Source organism: Pseudonaja textilis, chromosome 4, assembly GCF_049901715.1.
Source record: "Pseudonaja textilis isolate UNSWEBS1 chromosome 4, rPseTex1.2, whole genome shotgun sequence".
Classification (NCBI taxonomy): Eukaryota; Metazoa; Chordata; class Lepidosauria; order Squamata; family Elapidae; genus Pseudonaja; species Pseudonaja textilis.
Genome location: NC_141993.1, coordinates 24,161,154 through 24,181,255, shown reverse-complemented (window position 1 = coordinate 24,181,255; position 20,102 = coordinate 24,161,154). Strand labels below are relative to the sequence as shown.

The 20,102-nt window shown below is 39.5% G+C and overlaps 1 protein-coding gene across 6 annotated transcripts in view; it reads right to left on the bottom strand.

The window, feature by feature from the left end:
• Window positions 1-16,326, bottom strand: part of STAMBPL1 (STAM binding protein like 1) — a 55,621-nt gene extending 39,295 nt beyond the window's left edge. The window contains exon 1 of one of the 6 annotated variants that reach the window (XM_087932384.1): window positions 16,247-16,326. The gene's annotated coding sequence lies outside the window, so the exon portion shown is untranslated. Of the gene's footprint in view, window positions 1-3,418; window positions 3,621-11,841; window positions 12,187-16,246 lie in introns of those variants that run through there. The other 5 variants (XM_087932381.1, XM_026710476.2, XM_026710477.2 and 2 more) reach the window with 5 other exon arrangements.
• Window positions 16,327-20,102: the final 3,776 nt, after the last annotated feature.

Below are 20,102 nucleotides of genomic sequence, written 5' to 3'. Positions count from 1 at the left end.
TCTTCCTGCCTTCTCCGCTTTTCTTTTTTGGAGTTGAAATCCAAAGCATTTCACAGTCTTGTTGAATGTTTTCAAGATCCCACTGCTTTTGGTGTCATTGTAGTCTCACATTTTGCCATCAAACCTGCTTCATTGTACAAAGCAAGGTAAGTTCTTCACAGATCACATTTGCTCCCATGTGGCTCTTTTGCATCTCTCTCTGAAAAATCACATGGCTGGATTTTGGCAGAATGCTCCAAGAAGTGTCAGCAATGCCATTTCCTACTACTGTACGTTTTAGTAGGGGGGGAAATCTAATATAATGGTGTGTGAGTCATAGTGTATTTCAGATCTACTGCCATTCCCATAGTGAGAAAGCAAACTGGTCTCTAGCACATGTGGTGAAACTACTACCAATAATGTGCCTATTGTGGCCTGTGGCCCCTAATATATATATGATCACTGTTTCTACTTCTTGGGCACAGATGGGGAAACCGTGGCTCTCCAGGTGTTGTTGAACTAAATTTGGTCTGGGGAAGGATGTTAGAAATTATATTTTAGTAATATGTGGAGGAGCATAGAATCCTAACCACAAGTGGATACCATTAGCAGTATAATATTGGAGTACAAAATTCGTACTTGATATTCACTACTTAAACTCATCAGAAATTACTTTGATTTTTATTTTCATGTAGACCAGGATGATTGCAGAACTTGACTATGGGAAAATAAAAACTAATAAACCTACATCCTGTAAAACAACGAATCTCAGTGACCAGAACATTTTCCCAAACCCATTATTCCCATTTCCAATATTAGCTTAGTGGTGCCAACCGTATTTTTACTTTCCAGAAAACAGCTGTTTCGCTAAATAAGGCTGAAAAAACAGGAGCAAACCTTGAATCAGAATCTCCTTGATTCCATCATTTTTCATACAGCCTTTCAATTAGCAACCATTTGAAGTTTGCAATGAAAAAATGTTAGTTATGACTGGTTCTCCCACTTAAAACCATCACGAGCCACAGTGGAACAGTGGTTAGAGTGTAGTACAGCAGGCTATTTCTGCTGACTGCTGGCTGACTGCAATTTGGCAGTTAAAATCTCACCAGGCTCAAGGTTGACTCATCCCTCCATCCTTCCAAGGTCGGTAAAATGAGGACCCAGACTCTTGGGGGAAATATGCTGACTTTGTAAACCATTTAGAGAGGACTGTAAAGCACTGTAAAGTGGTATATAAGTCTAAGTGGTATTGCTATCACAGCATCCCCATGGTCGCATGATCTAAATTTGGATGCTTGGCAACTGGCATCCATTTACAATAGTTGCAATATATTAGACTATGTGATTACTATTTATAACTTTCTAACAAGCTGGCTTCTTATAGCCAAAGTCAACATTCACTTAACAATTGTAGCAATTCACTTAACAACTATGGAAGAAAAGGCACTAAAATCGAGCACGAAAACTGCTTTGCTTAGCAACAGAAATTCTGGTCCCAATTGTTCTAAGTTGAAGACTACCTGCATTTGTTTTTTAAAAAGTGGTTCTTTTTTTCTTCCAGAAACACATCAACAATCTCTTCCTCAACAGGGACTAGAACTTAGCTACTATTAAAACTTCCCTAAATTCTAATTCTAAAAGCTCCTTCATGCTGAAACTCATGGGACTTTCACAGTTATTTCCTATTAAGAAAACATTTTTCAACCATTCTGGTTTATAATAATATTCACCAGTACCGGAATACTTCGAATTTATTTATTTCTCGTGTTTCTAGATTGTCCATCTCCTTCAAGGAAGGACTCTTAACGGCAGATTCAGGTTGAACAAATTAATTGTTGGAATGACCTTCCAAGGTTTTTGTTTGTTAATGACCTTCCAAGGTTTTTGGAGGGTACTGGGGTTGAGTGGGAGGTATTAAAATAAAACAAAAAATGTATTGCATTACTGTACAGTATTAAGTCATGTATTTTCATCTGAAATAATGTTTTAATACAGTGTCTCTGTGTTGTTGTTTTATACTTCTGTGGAGACATTATGAAGTCATTACATCCCATCCTTTACTCCAGAAATTCAAGATGGCACATGTCACTTTCTCTTTCTTTATGATTTCCTCTTAAAAGCCCTGTGAGATAAGTTGGACTGTCAAGAATGATCAGCCCAGTCAGTCAATGAATTTATATTTGTGAGGGAGACTTCCATCCTAATTCAAAACCTTAACTACAAGGAACATATGCCCATGTTCTAATTAGCTAATGGTACTTGGCCATTAACACAATCCACAACATTTTGGAAACATTATAGTGGAAAATGGATTTTTATCATTTTCCACAGAATCTAAATATAATACTTCATTTAATCTGGAAACCAAGCCCTTTCGATTTCATTAAACTGACAATGAACAGCTTTCAAAAACTAAGGCAAGGTAGAGGCCACTTCTGTACCAATATGATTTTAATTATTATTATTTTTTATCATCCTTCCTCCAAAAGGTTTCAGCGCTATTTACATAATCTTTCTCTTAATCATTAGACAGCTGTATAAATCATCGCATTATTTTTTATAAAACAAGTAACAATTAGAGTCATTCTGCCCTCACAAAGCTAACATTCTATTAAATCCTGTCACCATGTACCATCTTCCTCCATAAACAGTACAAGTATGAAACATACAGTAACCAAATAATTTAAGATTGGGGAAGGGGGGAGAAGACCAAGTTTGGCTTGCATATCTCTCATGAAAAAAAAAAATCAGTATTTATTCCATCATTACAGAAAACAAGCAACATTATTTTTTTAAAAAAAATAGGGTTGGGGTTCATCTGGCTTTCAGTGACATCATAACAGATTTCACCTTTGGGTTCAGCATCAAACCTGGAAGAACTGCAGATGAATGATATGGGTTTTTAATGTGTTGTGTCATGTGTTAGAAATGCTATGATTAAGCACTGTGCATTTTAATATAGAGAAATTATGACCAAGAAATTTTTCTTTTGAACAGAAGTTATGTTGGTTTTAAGTTGGGATAGATATTTATCCATTCCAACTTAAAATCAACGTAACTTGGTTAAGATCTTTATCTATCCTAACTCAAAACCAACATAACTTCTGTTCAAAACAAAGGTTTCTAGATAATACATTTTCCATTTTAAAATGCACAGTGCTTAAACATAGCATTTCCATCACATGACACAATACACTAAACACCCATACAACTTATCTGATTTTATTCCATATGCAAAGAGCATATATATTCTACTACTGGGTAACATATGAAAATTATTCTGTTCTGTTTTCACGGTTGCAATCTTGTAAATTAAATTAGTGAGCACATAACTAATTAAACACCAAAGACTATATTTCATGGCAGAACAAGAATCCGAAGACTAAATGGCCTGATCAAAAATTAATTTCATCCAATATTCAATGCTGATTTAACTTACCTTTATGACTCCCAGGAAGTAGTTTCTGCCCAAAAGTTATTATTATTTTCTTTTTCAATTAACAATTACTTTTATGAATCAATTAGACTTCATTTGTTTCTGATGCTAAAGGCAATTTGATGAGCCATATTTAAAATGTGGAAGTGCCTAATATACAGGATATACAGCAGCAAGCTATTCATGCATTGCTGTTCATTTCTGCATATACTTAGCCAATCACAGTTGGTTTTATAACTGTTTGTTCAGGCAGGCTGAGAAGCACAATTCCACTTCCTCTAAGCAGTGAAAAACAGAAAGTAGAAGATTTTTAGTCCCCCAAAGGAACAATTAGTGTTTTGTACAGTTGTATGAATTTCTGGAGGGATTAATTTCTACTTTCAATTAGAAAGTGGATTCAATCCAGGCAAAGATAATTGAAGATGCAACTCTTTGTGCCAGAGAGAGTAGAAGAAGATACTGTGTGATTGTCACAGGTGTGTAAACACTATTAGTAATAATACAGGTATCAGCAACTGTTTCAACTATTAGTAACATCCATGACTAGACTATCAGCTCTGAACTTAGCACATGGAAATATAAGTTCCATATTCTTCTGCCCAACCAGTTTATTACAAACAGACTATTTCACTGGAGGCTTTATAAAAAATCATCAAAAACACTTCATACTCTTCCAAAAATATTTTTTACAAATTAATTCCAAATTAATTAATACCACATTAAAAAAGTAAACTAGAATTAAAATATAGTGACTGCCTAGCAGTCTTGGATATACTTTGTTTATTTGTTTTAGGAAAAGAACTGCAATACGGCTACAAGCAAGAACGTTAGAAAGCTTCAAACATTTTATATATTATAAAATCTGTATTGGGGAATATATTATATAAACCCCTCTCAAAGATCACTTAAAAATATGCTTGTTTTCAAGACTTCCAGGTAAATTTCCAGTCGGAAGAGAAAAACAGCAGAAGGAAAAATACTGTTTATGGTGCTGAAGTCAAAAGTCCAGGCATGGTCAGGTCCCTGCACATAAGAAATCTAAATATATGAAAATTAGGCTCAACTATACTAAGTTTTAGAGTGAGCATGATGCAAATGTATTGCTATATAGTATATAAAATGATGATTGATGTAATGATGGATAATGGGCCCCTCAGGTCAAGATGGCACTCAATGTGCTACAGTACAGAAGAAAAAAAATAGAGATTTAGGTTACTAACAGTATTTATGACATAACTAGATTAAAGTGTTTGAGATATCTAGTTTCCAATACTGCTATGAAGGAGAAAAAAATATTTGCCTTTTGCTTTATAGTTGCTTTTATAATTAGGAAGAAGCAAGAACATTACTTGGCTGCAGTTCAATTAATGACTGAATAATGTATAATATAGGATTTACAGATAATCAGAGTTGGAAGGGACCTTGTAGGTCATCTAGTCCAACCCCCCACCCAAGTGGGAGACCCGACACCATTTCTGACAAATGGCAGTCCAATTTCTTCTTGAAAGTCTCAACTGATGGCGCTCCCACAACTTCCGAGGGCAAGCTGTTCCATTGGTTGATTGTTCTCACTGTCAGTTGTGCATTTCATGCATAACTCTATTATGATTACCAAATTAATGTTCCAATCAGTGATTCAGAAGAGCAGGCTTATGAGTTTTATAATCAGTTTGAAACTGACGGAACATGAAAGCAATAAGTGCTGCTTGTAGCTGGAGATTGGAATACCAAAATTGGAAATGTCAAGGAGGAAAAGGCTGTTGGGACTGATTGGCTTAGGAACTGAAATGAAGGGGAACAACTTATTAATATCTGTCAATCCATTGATTTCTTCAGAGCTAGCACTGGCTTTAAACAACCAAAGTGATGTTCTATAAGCATGGACATCACCAGATGGAACACAATTAGTCCTCAACTTACAAACATATTTGGAACAGGAACTTCCATTGCTAAGCCATGCAGTTATGAAATGAATTGCACTTGATTTTACTCTCTTTTTTTGCTGCAGTTGTTAAGTGAAACTGGATATCCCCATTGATCTTGTTTGTTGGAAGTTGCAAATGGTGATAATGTGAACCTGGGATGCTGCAACTATCATGAATACCTACCAGTCACTATGTCCCTGAATTTTGATCACATGACTATGGGGATACTGGAATAGTTATAAGTGTGAGGACTGGTCATATGTTGGGTTTTTTCAGCACTTTTGTAACACCTCTGGACTAAATTATTGGTAGAAGATGTAAGGGATTAGTTATAATAGCAAACATGTGTCCATGGGTTTACAGTATAGGAAGATGTGTGAATTGCTCATGTGGAAATTCCAAATTAAGGGAGAAAAACAGAAAATAGAAAACCAACTAATTTCAACAATATGATCTTGAGCACACATAATGCTACTTTCAAACAGAACATCGGGAATTGCTTTGAAGTCCTGAACCATATTCATCAGGAACCAGAGAAACTGCAATAAACTTAAGGATGTTAAGGATGCATGTGAAAAGAGACTACTACCAATAACCAAGAAACAGAGGAAAATAAACTGGAGGTCAGAACAAACTGTGGTTATTGCTAAGAAGAGAAGTCAAAACCAAGAAAGACAAAGATCTCAGGAACAAATAAAGAATTTCAAAGAAATTAGAAGAAACAAGAAGCAATATTACAGCAAAATCTGCAAAGACATTAAAGATGGAAACAGACAATAGAAAATCAAAGACATTCTTTCAGAACAATGTCTGAACTCAGAATGTGGTTCCAATGTCAAATTGGTAAGCTAACAAATGCCAATTGATAGATAACAGTTGATTCAAAGATCAAACAAAGATGGAAGGATGATATTGAAATTCTGTACAGTAAAAATGTCAACATCTAAGGTATTTTTAAAAGTATTTCCTACTTAAAACTTAAAGGTGAAATTAGATCAGCAGTCTGATCACTGCCAAGCTGGCAGGCTACGAGAACTGATGGAAATAGCAACAGGAATATGGCTAGCAACAGAAGAAGAATCAGTAAAATGACTGAAGCATGTCTAAGATATGCCATCAAATATGGAAAAAAGACACGGTGGCCAAAAAATTAGAAAACGTCAATTTACATAACAATACCAAACAGAATGGATGGATTATTTTATCATATCTTTAATTTCACATGCTAGCAAAATAATACTTAGGATCATGCACAAAGATTAAGCCCTATATGGAGAGATGCCAGATGTTCAAACTGGCTTTAGAAAAGGCCAAGGAATATACAGCGTTATTGCTGATGTAGGTTGAATAACTGCGAAAGCCCAAATGACAGCATGTGCTTCATTGATTGTCAAAAAGCCGGAATTGTTCATCATGTCAAACTATGGACTGTGGTTAGCAAAATGGGTATCTCAGAACACTTTGCTGTCCTCATATAAACCTTTTACATATTTCAGGAAGCCACAATTCAGAGATAATATAACTTATTTCACGTTGTCATAGGAGTGAGATGAGACTGTATACTACACAGTGTATAGTCTTCTCTTACTCAATCTTTGTGTGGAATATATATTTTGATGGAAGTTGGATTGGAAGATGAGTGTGGCTTTAAAACTAGAAGAACACACATCAATAACTTGCCGTGCTACAGTGATGATGTGACCCTGATATGATGCAACTGATCCACAAGCTCCAGTAATGACAACTAAGGAGCACAATAAAAAAACGGGAGTAAGATTAAATACTGTGCCACGGTGGCACAGTGGTTAGAATGCAGTATTGCAGGCTACTTCTGCTGATTGCCGGCTGCCAACAGTTTGAAATCGAATCTCACCAGGCTCAAGTTGATTCAGCCTTCCATCCTTCTGAGGTGGGTAAAATGAGGACCCAAATTGTTGGGGGCAATATGCTGACTCTGGAAACCACTTAGAGAGGGCTGTAAAGCACTGTGAAGCGGTATATAAGTCTAAGTCCTATGGCTATTGCTAAATATAAAGAAGGCCAAACTAATGACAACAGGCACAGAAACCAGTGTTAGAATTGACAATAAAGATAATGAAGTGCATGATAATGAAGTGATGTATACCTCTTGCCTTTTAGAATTAACTATCAATAGTAAAAGAACGAGCAGTCAAGAAATAAACTAAATACTAGAACTTGGAGTGAAGGAATTAGGAAAGACATTCAGATGCCAGTATGTATCTACAACTGCAAAGGTTCAAACTCATCTGAAAATGAGCTCACGAGCCCGTCTTTGCTGGCAGAGCGTTCTGGCGACCACAGGCACCCCCAACATGAGTGATGTCAAGTTGGCCATGCCCATCCTCGCCATGCTCACCCCGGCGTCCCGGGTTCAAACACAACCCTGATGTGGCCCTCAATGAAATTGAGTTTGACCCCTCTGGGTTACAGGAATTGGGTATGTCTAGTGTAGTGGAAAGAAGGACTAGAGGAGACTTGATAGCAATGTTCCAATATTTGAAGGGCTGGCACAAAGAAGAGGGGGAGGGGAAGAAACTAATTACTAAAGCATCAGACAAGAAATAATGAATGGAAACTAATCAAGAAGAGAAGCAGCCTAGTCCTAAGGAGAAACTTTCTGACAGTGAGAACAGTTAACCAGTGGAACAGCTTAAAGTTGTGGATGCTCCATCACTGGAGGTTTTTAAGAAGAAATTGGACAGCTATTTGTCTGAAATATAGGGCAGGGCTCTGCAACCTACAGCTCTGGAGCCACATGCGGCTCTTTTGGCCCTCTGCTGTGGCTCCGTCGGCTGATCCCACCACTGGCTGGCCCCTCCCCTCCCCATCACTCCTCACCTGGCCTGAGAAAGTAAAGGTGATGGCAGGGGATGGAGACTCGCTCTATATTCCAGAGAAGGTGATGACTGGGTGAGAGGGAGTGAAGTCGAGTTGGCCACACCCACCAGTCACACCGGTTAAATTATTGGCTCCCGGTGTTTCCTTTTCTGTGGGAAACGGGTCCAAATGGCTCTTTGAGTGTTTAAGGTTGCAGACCCCTGGTATAGGGTCTCCTGCTTGTGCAGGGTATTGGACTAGAAGACCTCTAAGGTCCCTTCCAATTCTGTTATTTGGACTTAGGACCACAATCAAGTCCAAATTTCCATTGCCAAGCAAGGCAATTATTAAATGAGTTGCGCCCCATTATGCAACATTTTTGCCAGTTAAGCAAATCATTGTAATTGTTAAATAAATCATGCAGTTATTCTCAGTCATCCAGGTCACGGTTGTCCCAAAGATGCTTTTTCAAGAGGCAACTGGACTTTCTGGTTTTTCTTTGAACACGTTTCACTTCTCATCCAAGAAGCTTCTTCAGCTCTGACAGGATGGTGGGGAATGGAAGGTTGGAAGGATTTATACTCAAGGAATATAAATTCTTCCATTCCCCACCATCCAGACAGAGCTGAAGAAACTTCTTGGATGAGAAGTGAAATGTCCAGGAAGTCCAGCTGCCTCTTGGGAAAAAAAAAAACCTTTGGGAGAATCTGACTTTTCTTGTCAGAAGCCAGCTAGCAAGCTTACAAATGGTGATCACATACACGCCAGTTGCCTAGCCCTGAATTTTGCTGATCATGTGAGCACGGGGATGCTGCACTGGTAGGATGTGTGAAAACTGCTCATAAGTCACTTTTTTTCAATGCTGTTGTAACTTTGGTTACTAAACAAATGATTGTAGGTCGAGGTGTTTTTGAACTTAAATAGATCGTTGAACAAATCAACCAGAATTCTCATTTGAGACACATCAGACTCAAAATTATCTTATTTCAGTCCTAATATTGCAAACCTAGCTCTCTGGAGAAGCCTATAATGGTGGAAAAGATAGTAGGAAAAAGAAGATTGCCTCTGTTGTCGTTGCAAGAGGTGCACCGTTAGTAGACCTGAAACATCACAATGGGAAGAAATCCTACTAATGAAAATTTATCTGTATGGTTACTAAGATTCTGTATTGAGTTGACGGCACACAATCAACAAAGCAATATGCAGTTTGTCTTTTTGACATTTGAGTCAGTTTTGATTCCTGGCAGGTTTGACTCCTGACTAGTCCCTGAAGTTTTCTTGTAAGGGATGTGCCATTTCCTCCTTCCTAGTGAGTGACTGGCCCAAGGTTATCCAGATGGAAGGGGAACTAGAACTCTCCAGGTTTCTAGCCAGATGCCTTAACCACTACACCCGTGATGGCAAACCTATGCCACGCATCCTGGAAGCGGCATGCAGAGCCATCTCTCCGGGCACGCCAGCTGTCTCCAGTTGCTCTTCCGGTTGGGGAGCTGCTGTTCTGGTTTCCGGCACCGAAAAGGTTAGCCACTACTGCACTACACCATACAGGCTCTTCGTGTGGATATTATTTTATGTGTACTGTATGTTTTTTGCCTGATCTGGGAAGATTGGGAATGACTCGGAGTCATTCATGACTGAAGTAGTTTATAAGCCCCCCAAAATCAAGAGATCAATTTAAAATAAACAAATCAGACTTTCTTTATAGTATTTCTTCAACCTGACAACTTCCAGATGGGATTTCCAATTCACTGAATTCCTCAGTTAGCACAGCCATTGCTGTCCTCATCAGTGAAAGTGCTACAGTAGGTAAAAAATGGCTACAAGGCTGCTTGATGATGAACCAAATACATGATAAGCCAGCCTCTTACCCTGATGTTGCCTGGAGTGCATCTCCATCTGGTATAAAATGGAAAGGAAATTTAGAGATACACCAGCCAGTTTATTTTAAAAAGTAATAGCTGAAGGTAATGCACAGGGTAAAATTGACTTTATGCATCTAATGCAAACATGCGTATCTAAAATGTACCACTTTTACGATTAAAATTGAGCTCTGCTTGTTTATTAAAAGCATATGCCTCACATTATCCTCTGTACTGTGATCTTATGATCCTGAATTGCTGAATTGTTCAAAATGATTGTCTCCTTTCAGATTTAATCCAGTCCTAGTCATATCAGTCATGTTAGAGATTATATGATATAATGCATCTTTTGGGTGGATCCAAGTATAGAAATGGCAAATCTTTCTTTATGTAATGTGACATAGTAACGTTTCTATTTCATTGGTCTTTTAAAATATATTATTTCAAGAGAAAATATGGTCTGTTCAGTGGTGCCCTAAGCACTGACAAATCTTGGTGCCCTCCTCCTGTGCAAACGAAGCCATATTAGTCTGCTTAATAGTTAATACGCCACTGGGTTTGTTCAAAATCTTAGGATGGCAAAACTAGGCCAGCCTAGCAAACCAGCATTTTCCAACCAGGAACCATCCAGACATCTTTCAAAGCATTCCAGCAGCTTAACTTCCAATACAACTGGAGGATTTACAAGGAAGAAGGACACCATTCAAGACAACATAACTGCCTGACACTTCTGTTTTGCACAAAATAATGTATCTTTATAATGTGATTTCTGGGTATCATTTTGAATCACCTATGATAAAAACAGGACAAGAATAATTGCTAAGCCAGAATTGTGTCTTTAGTATGTTGAATCTGATTGGAAATAGAATATGGCTTTCATTCTGCCAAAATGTCAAGTCACCTTGAATTGGGAAGTGTTCTCCCACATATATATTTATGCAATTTGTGATTATCCGCTTCCAACATGGCCTTCCAAATCAATTATTGGTCCTGGATCTTCTCAACGTTGCTTTACACATTACCCCCGATATCCTTTTGGTCTGACAGGTATCCGATTGCAGAGCATGGTTAAAACATACACATATACACACACACACTCCTCGCGATCAATACACGCTAAACTGCTGAGGGTAAGCAAAGAGAAAGCCGCAGTCCTGGAAGCGTAGAACGAGCTCGAAAGAAGAGATGCGTTAACACTTGAGTTGCAGCACCTGCTTGCTAGAACAAACACACACACACACACACACAAACATAATAATTGCTACTCCCAGGGGGGCTTGGATATGCCCCGCGGGACAACAACTAAAGCCAGCGCCGGTCCCGTTGTGGGCTGACGGGTAGAAGGAGGGGAGAGATGTGAAGGCAACACTACAACTGGTCTCTCTCCATACCCTAGTCGCTGCACCAATTTTCCGCAGTTGAGGAAGGCGGGGGGAATAGCACTTCTGCCGTAGAAGCCCACTATCTCCCCCCAACCCTCCATAAAGGCCACACTCATAAGTCCTGGCAGTCCAGCGCAGTGCTGCAAAACACGAGAAGCCGGTCGGTCCTCTCTGCTAGGTGAGGCGAAAAGCAGCCAACCCAAAGCCACCGCAAGCTCCGAGCGAGGCGACGAGCCATGGAGACCACCGCCGCCGCCGCCGCTGCTAAAAACACGCCACACGCCGGCGTTTCCCCCGCCGTTCCCGGTCTCCTTCCTTTGCCTTCGAAGCCAGCCCCGTCTTCCTTACGCGGCCAACCCTTCCCACGCGCTCAAGAAAGATACACAAAGGAGGCGGGCGGCGCCCTTGAGAAGCTCGCTTACCCTGACGCCGCCGTCGTTGCGCAGGGTGGCTAGATTCTCCTCGGAGCGGGGAGGTTGCCCTCCTGGCGCTCGCCTCCTTTCGCGGCTGCCGCCCCGCCACAACCTCTCAACAATCAGAAGCCCGAGGCCGGCCCAGCAGCTGCACCCTGGCCTCGCTTCCTCCCCTGTGAGCGGCGGTGTTCAAGCCGCCGGGGACAGCGGGCGCCGATTCCTCTCACGCGAGAGGCCTCCCGTCCCGGCAGGGTCTCGCTGAGGAAGAAGAGGCTCCCATTTCTTCCCCTGGCGGGGCGAAGGGGTGGCGCCGCGCGCGGGCTTATAGTTACACCGAGCTAACGGGGACGGGGTGGGGCAAAAGGCGGACACCTCAGACTGAGGAAAGGGATCCAACGGCGGACGCGGCAGCGGAGACAGTCGCATGTCCGCTTCTGCGTTGGTTTTTTTTTTTGTTTTGTTTTCATTCCCCACTCAAGCCACAGGGGATCCAGGCTGGTGTTGGGGTTATTGTAATTGGTGGGAGCGAAACTTCAGGGTAACCGCTCAGATCAGCCTCCCCAAAATACGGTGATCAGGTGGACGAGAGGAGAAGCAGCGGTGCCAAAGGAGGGGGCCAGAGGCAGGGTGAGGTCAGCTCTTCAGTGTAAACCAGAGAAGGCACCCAAAACATGGAAACCTTTATTGGAAGGAAATGGAGATGTCTGTGGAGATTCTCAGACATCCAGGTCATGGTTGTCCCAAAGGTGCTTTTTCAGGAGGCAACTGGACTTCCTTGTTTTTTGGGGGGGCGGGTTGAAAAAAAAAGGGGGGGGGATGCATTTCCAGAAGAAAAATTGCAAACTAAAACGATGCAAATTACCAGCAAGGAATATAAATCCTTCCATTTCCCACTGTCCTGTCAGAGCTGAAGAAGCTTCTTGGATGAGAAGCGAAATGTCTTCAAAGAAAGAGACCAGAAAGTCCAGTTTCCTCTTGCAAAAGCACCTTTGGAAGGGAATGGAGAGTCGAAGACCGGTCTCTTGCTTAACTTGCTTGGGCTTAGCCAACGTTGAGGATGTTATCACCTCGAAAGCCCTTCCCACCTTTTTTTTTAACTTTAATTATTCCGACCCTGTTTTAACTGCCTTTTTATTGACAAAATATTTGCATAATTTTTATGTACGTTTTTAACTGTACACTGCTCAGAATTAATCTGTGAGTGAGATGTGGGTAGCCTCTAAATCTGATAATAGAAATAAAATAAATAAAAATAAATGTAAGCCTGAAAGCAAATTTCTGTCCCTTGCCTTTACTTTCCAGAGAATAAGGGGAGGAGTCCCTTCTGAGATGCTTTCCGTGTTCCTGTTCCTTCTGTGGGCTGAGGTGTCTGTTATCTAATCTTGCCTTGGCTAAAGCTCCCAAGGTTTTTCTCATGCTCCATTACATCGGGAGAATGGGCTCACCTCATTTCCTTTCCCAGGCCAAGAAATATTCCTGTGAATCTATGCTGTTATATGTCTGTCTGTCTGTCTCTCTCCTCACACACACACATGCTTATCTTGACTTTCCTCTATAAATTTGTGTATGCACCCTAATTTCCTTATATTAAAATCAGTGTTAAAATATGAGAGTTGAGAACACAAATAACATGGAGATTAAAAGCAACAAAACACTTAACATGGTACTGGTATCATTCATATGTAGAAAGCTTGGTCCAGAGTAGCTGAAGGCATACTTGGGAGCTATTTAACTTCCTTCTAGATCTGTGATGGCGAACTTATGGCACACGTGCAGGAAGTAGCATGCAGAGACATCTCTGCCGGCATGCCAGCCATTGCCTGTTGCTCTTCTGGGATCTGGCACGCATCAGCCAGCTAGTCTTTGTGTGTGCACGCACACCAGAAACTGCAAGACCAGGTGGCTATAGTGCATGTGCATGCCGGAAACTGGAAGCTCAGCTTCCTAGTACATGCATGCAGGCTGGGAACTGCTCTTCCAGTTTCCGGTGCTCCCACACACTCACATGACAGGAAACTGCTCTTCCGGTTTCCAATGTTCCCCTGTGTGCACACGCTCCCATTTCGGCACTTGGTGCCGAAAAGGTTCGCCACACTGTTCTGGATCATACAGAAACTAGAGAAAAACAGTTATTTATGAAAAAACGGTAAATATATCTCTCCTATGACCAACTATATCTCTCCTATGACCAACTAGGCATCTTTTCCAACTTTTAGCCTTAGTTCAGATTAGTTCAAGTGGTCAGATTTGCCATGAATGGTATCGCTTAGTGGTTATGGAAGAATGGCTTGTTTGCCACTGGCAGCACCCATTTCAAAATCAAAAGCCAAAAGAACCCTTCCCTTCTTGTGCATCTTCTTTGTACTTTTTAAATTCCATTTTCAATTCATCCAGAAGTGGTGCCATTGTATAAATTTTTAAACAACCACCCAGTTGATTTTAGTCATTCAAATATAATAACCAAAAATCCAAAGATCACCAAATAATCCAAATACACACAAGCTGTTTCTTTTTTGCTCTTTTTTTCACTTTCTTTTCCTGGGGTTACTATTTAGTTGCAAAGTTTCAGTTAAAATGTATCTTTTAGAAGTCTCGTTGAAGTTTTACTGTAGATTCTTTTTAATTCCAGGCAGTCTCCTCCCTCTTCCAGATCCTGCCCTTATTCTTTTTCTCTCCCTTCCTGCTTATGAAAAAGAAAGTTTTTAATGTCCAGAAATCTTTGTTATCCCTTTGACATTTTGTTTTATTTTCAGCTTAATTGCCTATTGATGTCAAAGCAGATTTTTCTGATTTCTTATTTAAGTCTCTTAATTGTCAGTATAGGGAAGGAGAGAGAAGAAAAAAAAGCGCCAAACCTTTCCCTTTTCACTTTCCTTCGCTGCTTCCAACTCTTCTTTGGGAGCGATGTTATTTTTTATAAGTTTAAATTCCAGGGTACCTTGGTTGTTGCTTTTACAATTTAACCCGGTCAGCCAAAACTTTCACTTCTTATCTTCCTCCTGCACATTCTTTTCCGGTCGAGTTCTTCTTCGTGGTGGCCATTTCTGACCACCGCTGCAACCGCCTTCGGGAATGGCCAGCTGAGGAGGAGAGATGCGGCTCTCCTCAACCCTGCTGGCGGTCTCCCCCCTCTTCACCACCTCTACAGGGTGGCTTAGCCCTGAAACCAGCCGGCTCAGGGAGCTCCAGCGGCGAGCCCAGACGGAAACCATGCATGATCACGGATTCCTGCTTGTCACCGAAGCCCTTCAAGCCAGAAGTCATCGCAGTGAGAGAAGATTTTTTACTTGTCACTTGCACATTTTAGATTAGGTAGCATTCCTACCTGCTATTTTTTGCAAAGAACTTCATTTCTCCTTATACCCTTTTCTTGCAATACCTGTTTCCCTGCCCATAAGAGTTTGTACTCTGAAAGACATTAAATGCTATCTGCTGCTGAGGTTTCCTCCCTGACTCTGTAATAAATGCACTTTCTCCACCCACTTCTTTTCTTTTTCACATTGGAGGAAACCATTCATCACCTTGGGCCGGGCAGGGAGTGGGGAAGAAAGGCAGAATATATGGTTTTCCCCCCCTTGTTATCTGCAGTGCAGTTTTTCTGCTGGAAGACAGCTGATGTAAGAAAGTACTTATTTGCTGTTCCAATTGTTAGTTCTTTGCTAAATTCTCAATCATGCACACACACCATTCACACCCATACAGCTAAGATACTGCCTACTAAAAGCAAAAAATACCCCAAAGGGGCCAAAAAAAGCCTCCTTGCAAAGAGCAAAGGTCTTACCCCTTACCCCTAGGTAAGGCTGGATTTTGCACTCTACAAAAGAGGAGGAAGAGGAGAAGGAGAAGAATTTGACATTTTTTGTCACAGAGCAAAGCCCAGCATGACCAAGAACGTTTGGTAAATGTTACCAATTTTGAATTATTATTTTTACAGTCAAAGTCCAACCCAGTTTGATCCATTTTTTTTCTTCCAAACTTCTTTAGAATATAATGGTATTTTTAAAAGTAACCTTACATACATTTCAAGGGTCTATAATCAATTAGTTAACTGAAGGATGGTAAAGCATATACTGGGGGCTACCAGTACACAGATTTAGCAAAAAGCAAGGTATAATAATTCTACTTTTGTGATGTGCAATCAGATCATTGCAGTTTTGCAATGCTACTAGAAAAATAAAGACTTGCCAAAGTTGAGCTTGACTGGTTATCATACAGAAACGCCCAACAGATTTTTTAATACCCTTTTTGAAATAAGTAGCGGCAAAGTGCAGAAAAGGAAAGAACAGATAAATTAAGGAATGTTGGATGAATTTACCAACACCATTCATTGCATCTCTCCAGCCTTTTCCACCTTTGCAATCCATTGCTGTTTCTCCCAACTCCATGCATTGCCCCTTTTCTTCAAGCTTCTCACCTCTTTTTGAAGAACTTATCAGCTCCATCCAACCACAGGTTTCTCACCCTTCCTCTCTTCTCTTCTTACTCAAACCAGTTACTCTTGCTTCAAATCCTTGTTTTGTAATTCAGTTCTCCTCCTCTATTTGAGTTCAAATATTGACTTTATTTAAATCCATAGACCTTCTGTTATTCAATGATTGATACAAATGATTCTCAAATGATAGCTTGTTATTTCATAGCTTCCCACCAGATGGTGATGTTTAACTTTTCTGCACTCTAAAAAAATCCCACTTCAATGAGGATTTTTTGGGGGTGGGTGGGGGGGGGGGCAGACTATTCACTTTTGCGTTCAAATTAATACTCACCAAACACCAATCCCATTCATTTGTGGGTTTCTGAACAGCTTATTTTTTTGGTACCTTCTCATCTCCTTCCATCTACATTTTCATGTCACCATACATGCATGTGTGTGTATTGCATATATGTGTTTGTATGTATACACACACATCCATACACACACACACACACACACACACACATGTATGTATGTATATGTACACACACACAATTTGATGTACCAATATAAAAAAAGGATGCACCTATAATTCCAAAGAAGAATAACTCCACTGTATTTTAGACTAGTTATTCCACACATTTATAGTAAGTGGGACTACTATCAGTTGAGTCGTGACAATGTATATTATTATTATATGCAAGTTTGCAGTGGTACTCCTGTTATACAATGTAACTAAATCATGTTCTGTTATGCTTATGCTATATTATAGTTGCATCAAAACAAGTCCTGAGATAGTTTGATGCATATATCACAGATTCTGTGTTTTATAAACTGTAAACATCATTAGATGTGGTATTTTTAATTTTGAAAACAAGATGAGTGGCTATGTAGTGGCACAGATAAGAGTTGTGGTGGCAGTGTTTAGAATGCAGTATTGCAGATTGACTCTGCCCACTGTCAAAAGTTTGATACTGACTGGCTCAAGGTTGATTCAGCCTATCCTTCCAAGGTTGGTAAAATGAGGACCTAGATTGTTGGGGGCAATATGTTGACTTTGTAAACAGTTTAGAGAGGGCTGTAAAGCACTATAAAGTGGTATATAAGTCTAAGGGCTATTGCTACTTCACTTGTGCCTGTTTAATTATTTCTGATATTGCCAAACAATACATCAAACAATGAAAATTCCAGACTTCAAAAGCTTTTAACAAAGGTCGTTTCTGAACTGAGTTCAGTTGGATGGATAGGATTGACCCTAGAGGTAAGAAAGGAGGAACTCAAGTGTATAGATTCTTAGATATTTTTCTTCTTCCCTGTTTCCTCGGAGATTATTCCCCATAGATGTTTTGAGAAGGAATAAGGAGAAAGTCAGAGAAACAAAATATTTTATTATTTTAATAATCGGTACCTTCAAGTACATAACAGTGCATATGAACTTACTTTATGTCTATGGAGATTCTTAGTTATCCAGGTCAAAGGTGTCCCAACGGTGTTTTTTCAAGAGGCAACTGGACTTCTTCGTTTTTCCTTGAAGACATTTTGCTTCTCATCCAAGAAGCTTCTTCAGTTCTGATAGAAGAAGTTTCTTGGATGAGAAGTGAAATGTCTTCAAAGAAAAACAAAGTCCAGCTGCCTCTTATTTTATACTGTCAGTTAAGTTAGGCTGAGAATTCTTGATCCAAAACAATCCTTGTTTCCTGCAATTACTCTTTTTAAATGGTATGTGGCGTCAGTCCATGATATATACATAGAAATATGTACAGTAATGGAAGAAAGCAAATCCTTTTAAATCTCTCTCTATACATAGAATCCTAACATTTCCTTTTAAAGAGTTTTTCCTCCTAAGCAGATTTATGAAAAACAACTACTATGTCTGTTAACATCCAATTCTTTTGACAAGTTGTAAAAAACACATTAGTCCATTCACAGAAAAATTGGATTATAAAAGTCACTTGAGTAGAAGTTGCCCTTACTATGACACACTTACTGGTCTGAAGTGTGTTATATTTCATTCCCTCAGAAGGAGTTTCTGGGCCTGAAATTTTTATCCAATTCTGTAAAAAATTGATTAATAGCAATTAAAGAAAGTTCATCAAAATCAGAGAAGTGGAAAGGGAAAGAAATGCTGAGTTTACCTTCTTGCTCTGGGCAGGAATCTAAATTAAAGCATTTCTGATAGATGATGTTTTCGTCTGAATACATCCAGTAAGTTGAATACACACAACTTAAGAATAAGTTATTGTTTCCCCAAATAATTGGTTCCACTGCCAAGTGGTACTGCCAGTCAGAAAGGCTTTTCTTTCCTCTAACAGTGAATTAGAAACTTTCCTCCTGTAACTTAAATCCATTATTTTTTATCCTGCACACTGGAGGAGTAGACATGGGCATGACAGGGGAAGGATACTGTAAAATTCCCATTCCCTTCCCACTCCAGGGGAAGTTTATTGCAAAATCCCATTCCCTCCCCACCCCTTTCCAGCTCCGTTCTCCTGTGCAGGGCAACCAAAGAAGACCCAGCCAATCAGCTGGGACTCGGGAGGCAGAGAATAGATGTGGGGGTGGGCCCAGTTAGAGGTGCAGAGCTGGTATTCAGCAAGTTCGCTACCAGTTATCCAGAACTGGTCAGAATCTGCTGGATCTCTGCTCTTTACATTCTTCCTTGAAGATCTAGTAGTTTCTCTCTACCTGCTACCTGTGTCCTTTTTTTTGTTGTTTTATTATTTTTGTTTTGGATAGTCATAAAGCTTTTTGGCAATCACATATGAGCCATCTTCTCTTTCTTCCTCTCAGTGGTTAATGTTCAGTCAAGGATAGCAAATCTTTTTGTGCCTTTTGAAATTAAAAAAAAAGAAACATTATTGCCAAAGGCCAACAATAAAATCATTTCTAACTCCCACTGAAAATGAACATTGTTAGCAAAAGAAGCCAAAACTTTTCCTAAAGGATCATCCTTGGCAGAATTCATCTATCAACAGTTAGACAATTACATTCTTCCATGTTAAATTCCCCAAATTAAATAATGGAATTTCTAAATTATTGAAATTTTAATTAAATTAACTAACTTAGGGGAGAGAGAGAGAGAGAGAGAGAGTTAGCTGTATTTATTAAGCATGTCACTGAGCCCCTTTCCATTGAAAAGTGTACCTTCAAATCATAAACAATTTTAAAGTAGACTGATGCAATCAGAACAACTTAAATGCATATTTAGAAAGAAAATTAATCAAATATAACTGTTCAGAACTTAAATGAAAGTCCACTTAGTTAGGTGTGTGGAATAATTTGTGGTCAGTGCAATGAAAGCATGATGACATTTAATTATGTTAATTAACTAAAGAAGCCAATAAGACAGATGAATTCCCATAATAGCATGCTTTTAAAAAACAACAAAAACAAAATCATGATTTTTCTCACCACCTTATAGAAACTTGTTTGCAACTTGATTTAATAATTTTCCATTTTCAATATTTAACTTAGAGTTCAAAGAACCAAAACAAAGTTATTTTTCCTATATGTGTGTGGTACAATCCTGTAAAAAAAAAAAAAAACTCAGCTTCTACTATAATAAATGTGATTATTGAAACTGCATTAGATGGAACTATTGGAAATAGTTAATTCTTCAACCAAAGTCACAACTCCAACTATGTTAGGTACTTAATCTGGATCATCCAGTTATGAGTGTAGGCAACTTGACTCATAAGTAGCATTGTGTCTATTTTTGATTTATGGCTAGCTATTCCTAATGTATTCTTAAAGCAAACTGTGCCTGTACTTGCTTATTTACTTCTACATTCATACCTATCTGGCTATACACTATTACTTGGTAGTGCTTGGGGTAGGAGTGGATCAGGGGTGTCAAACT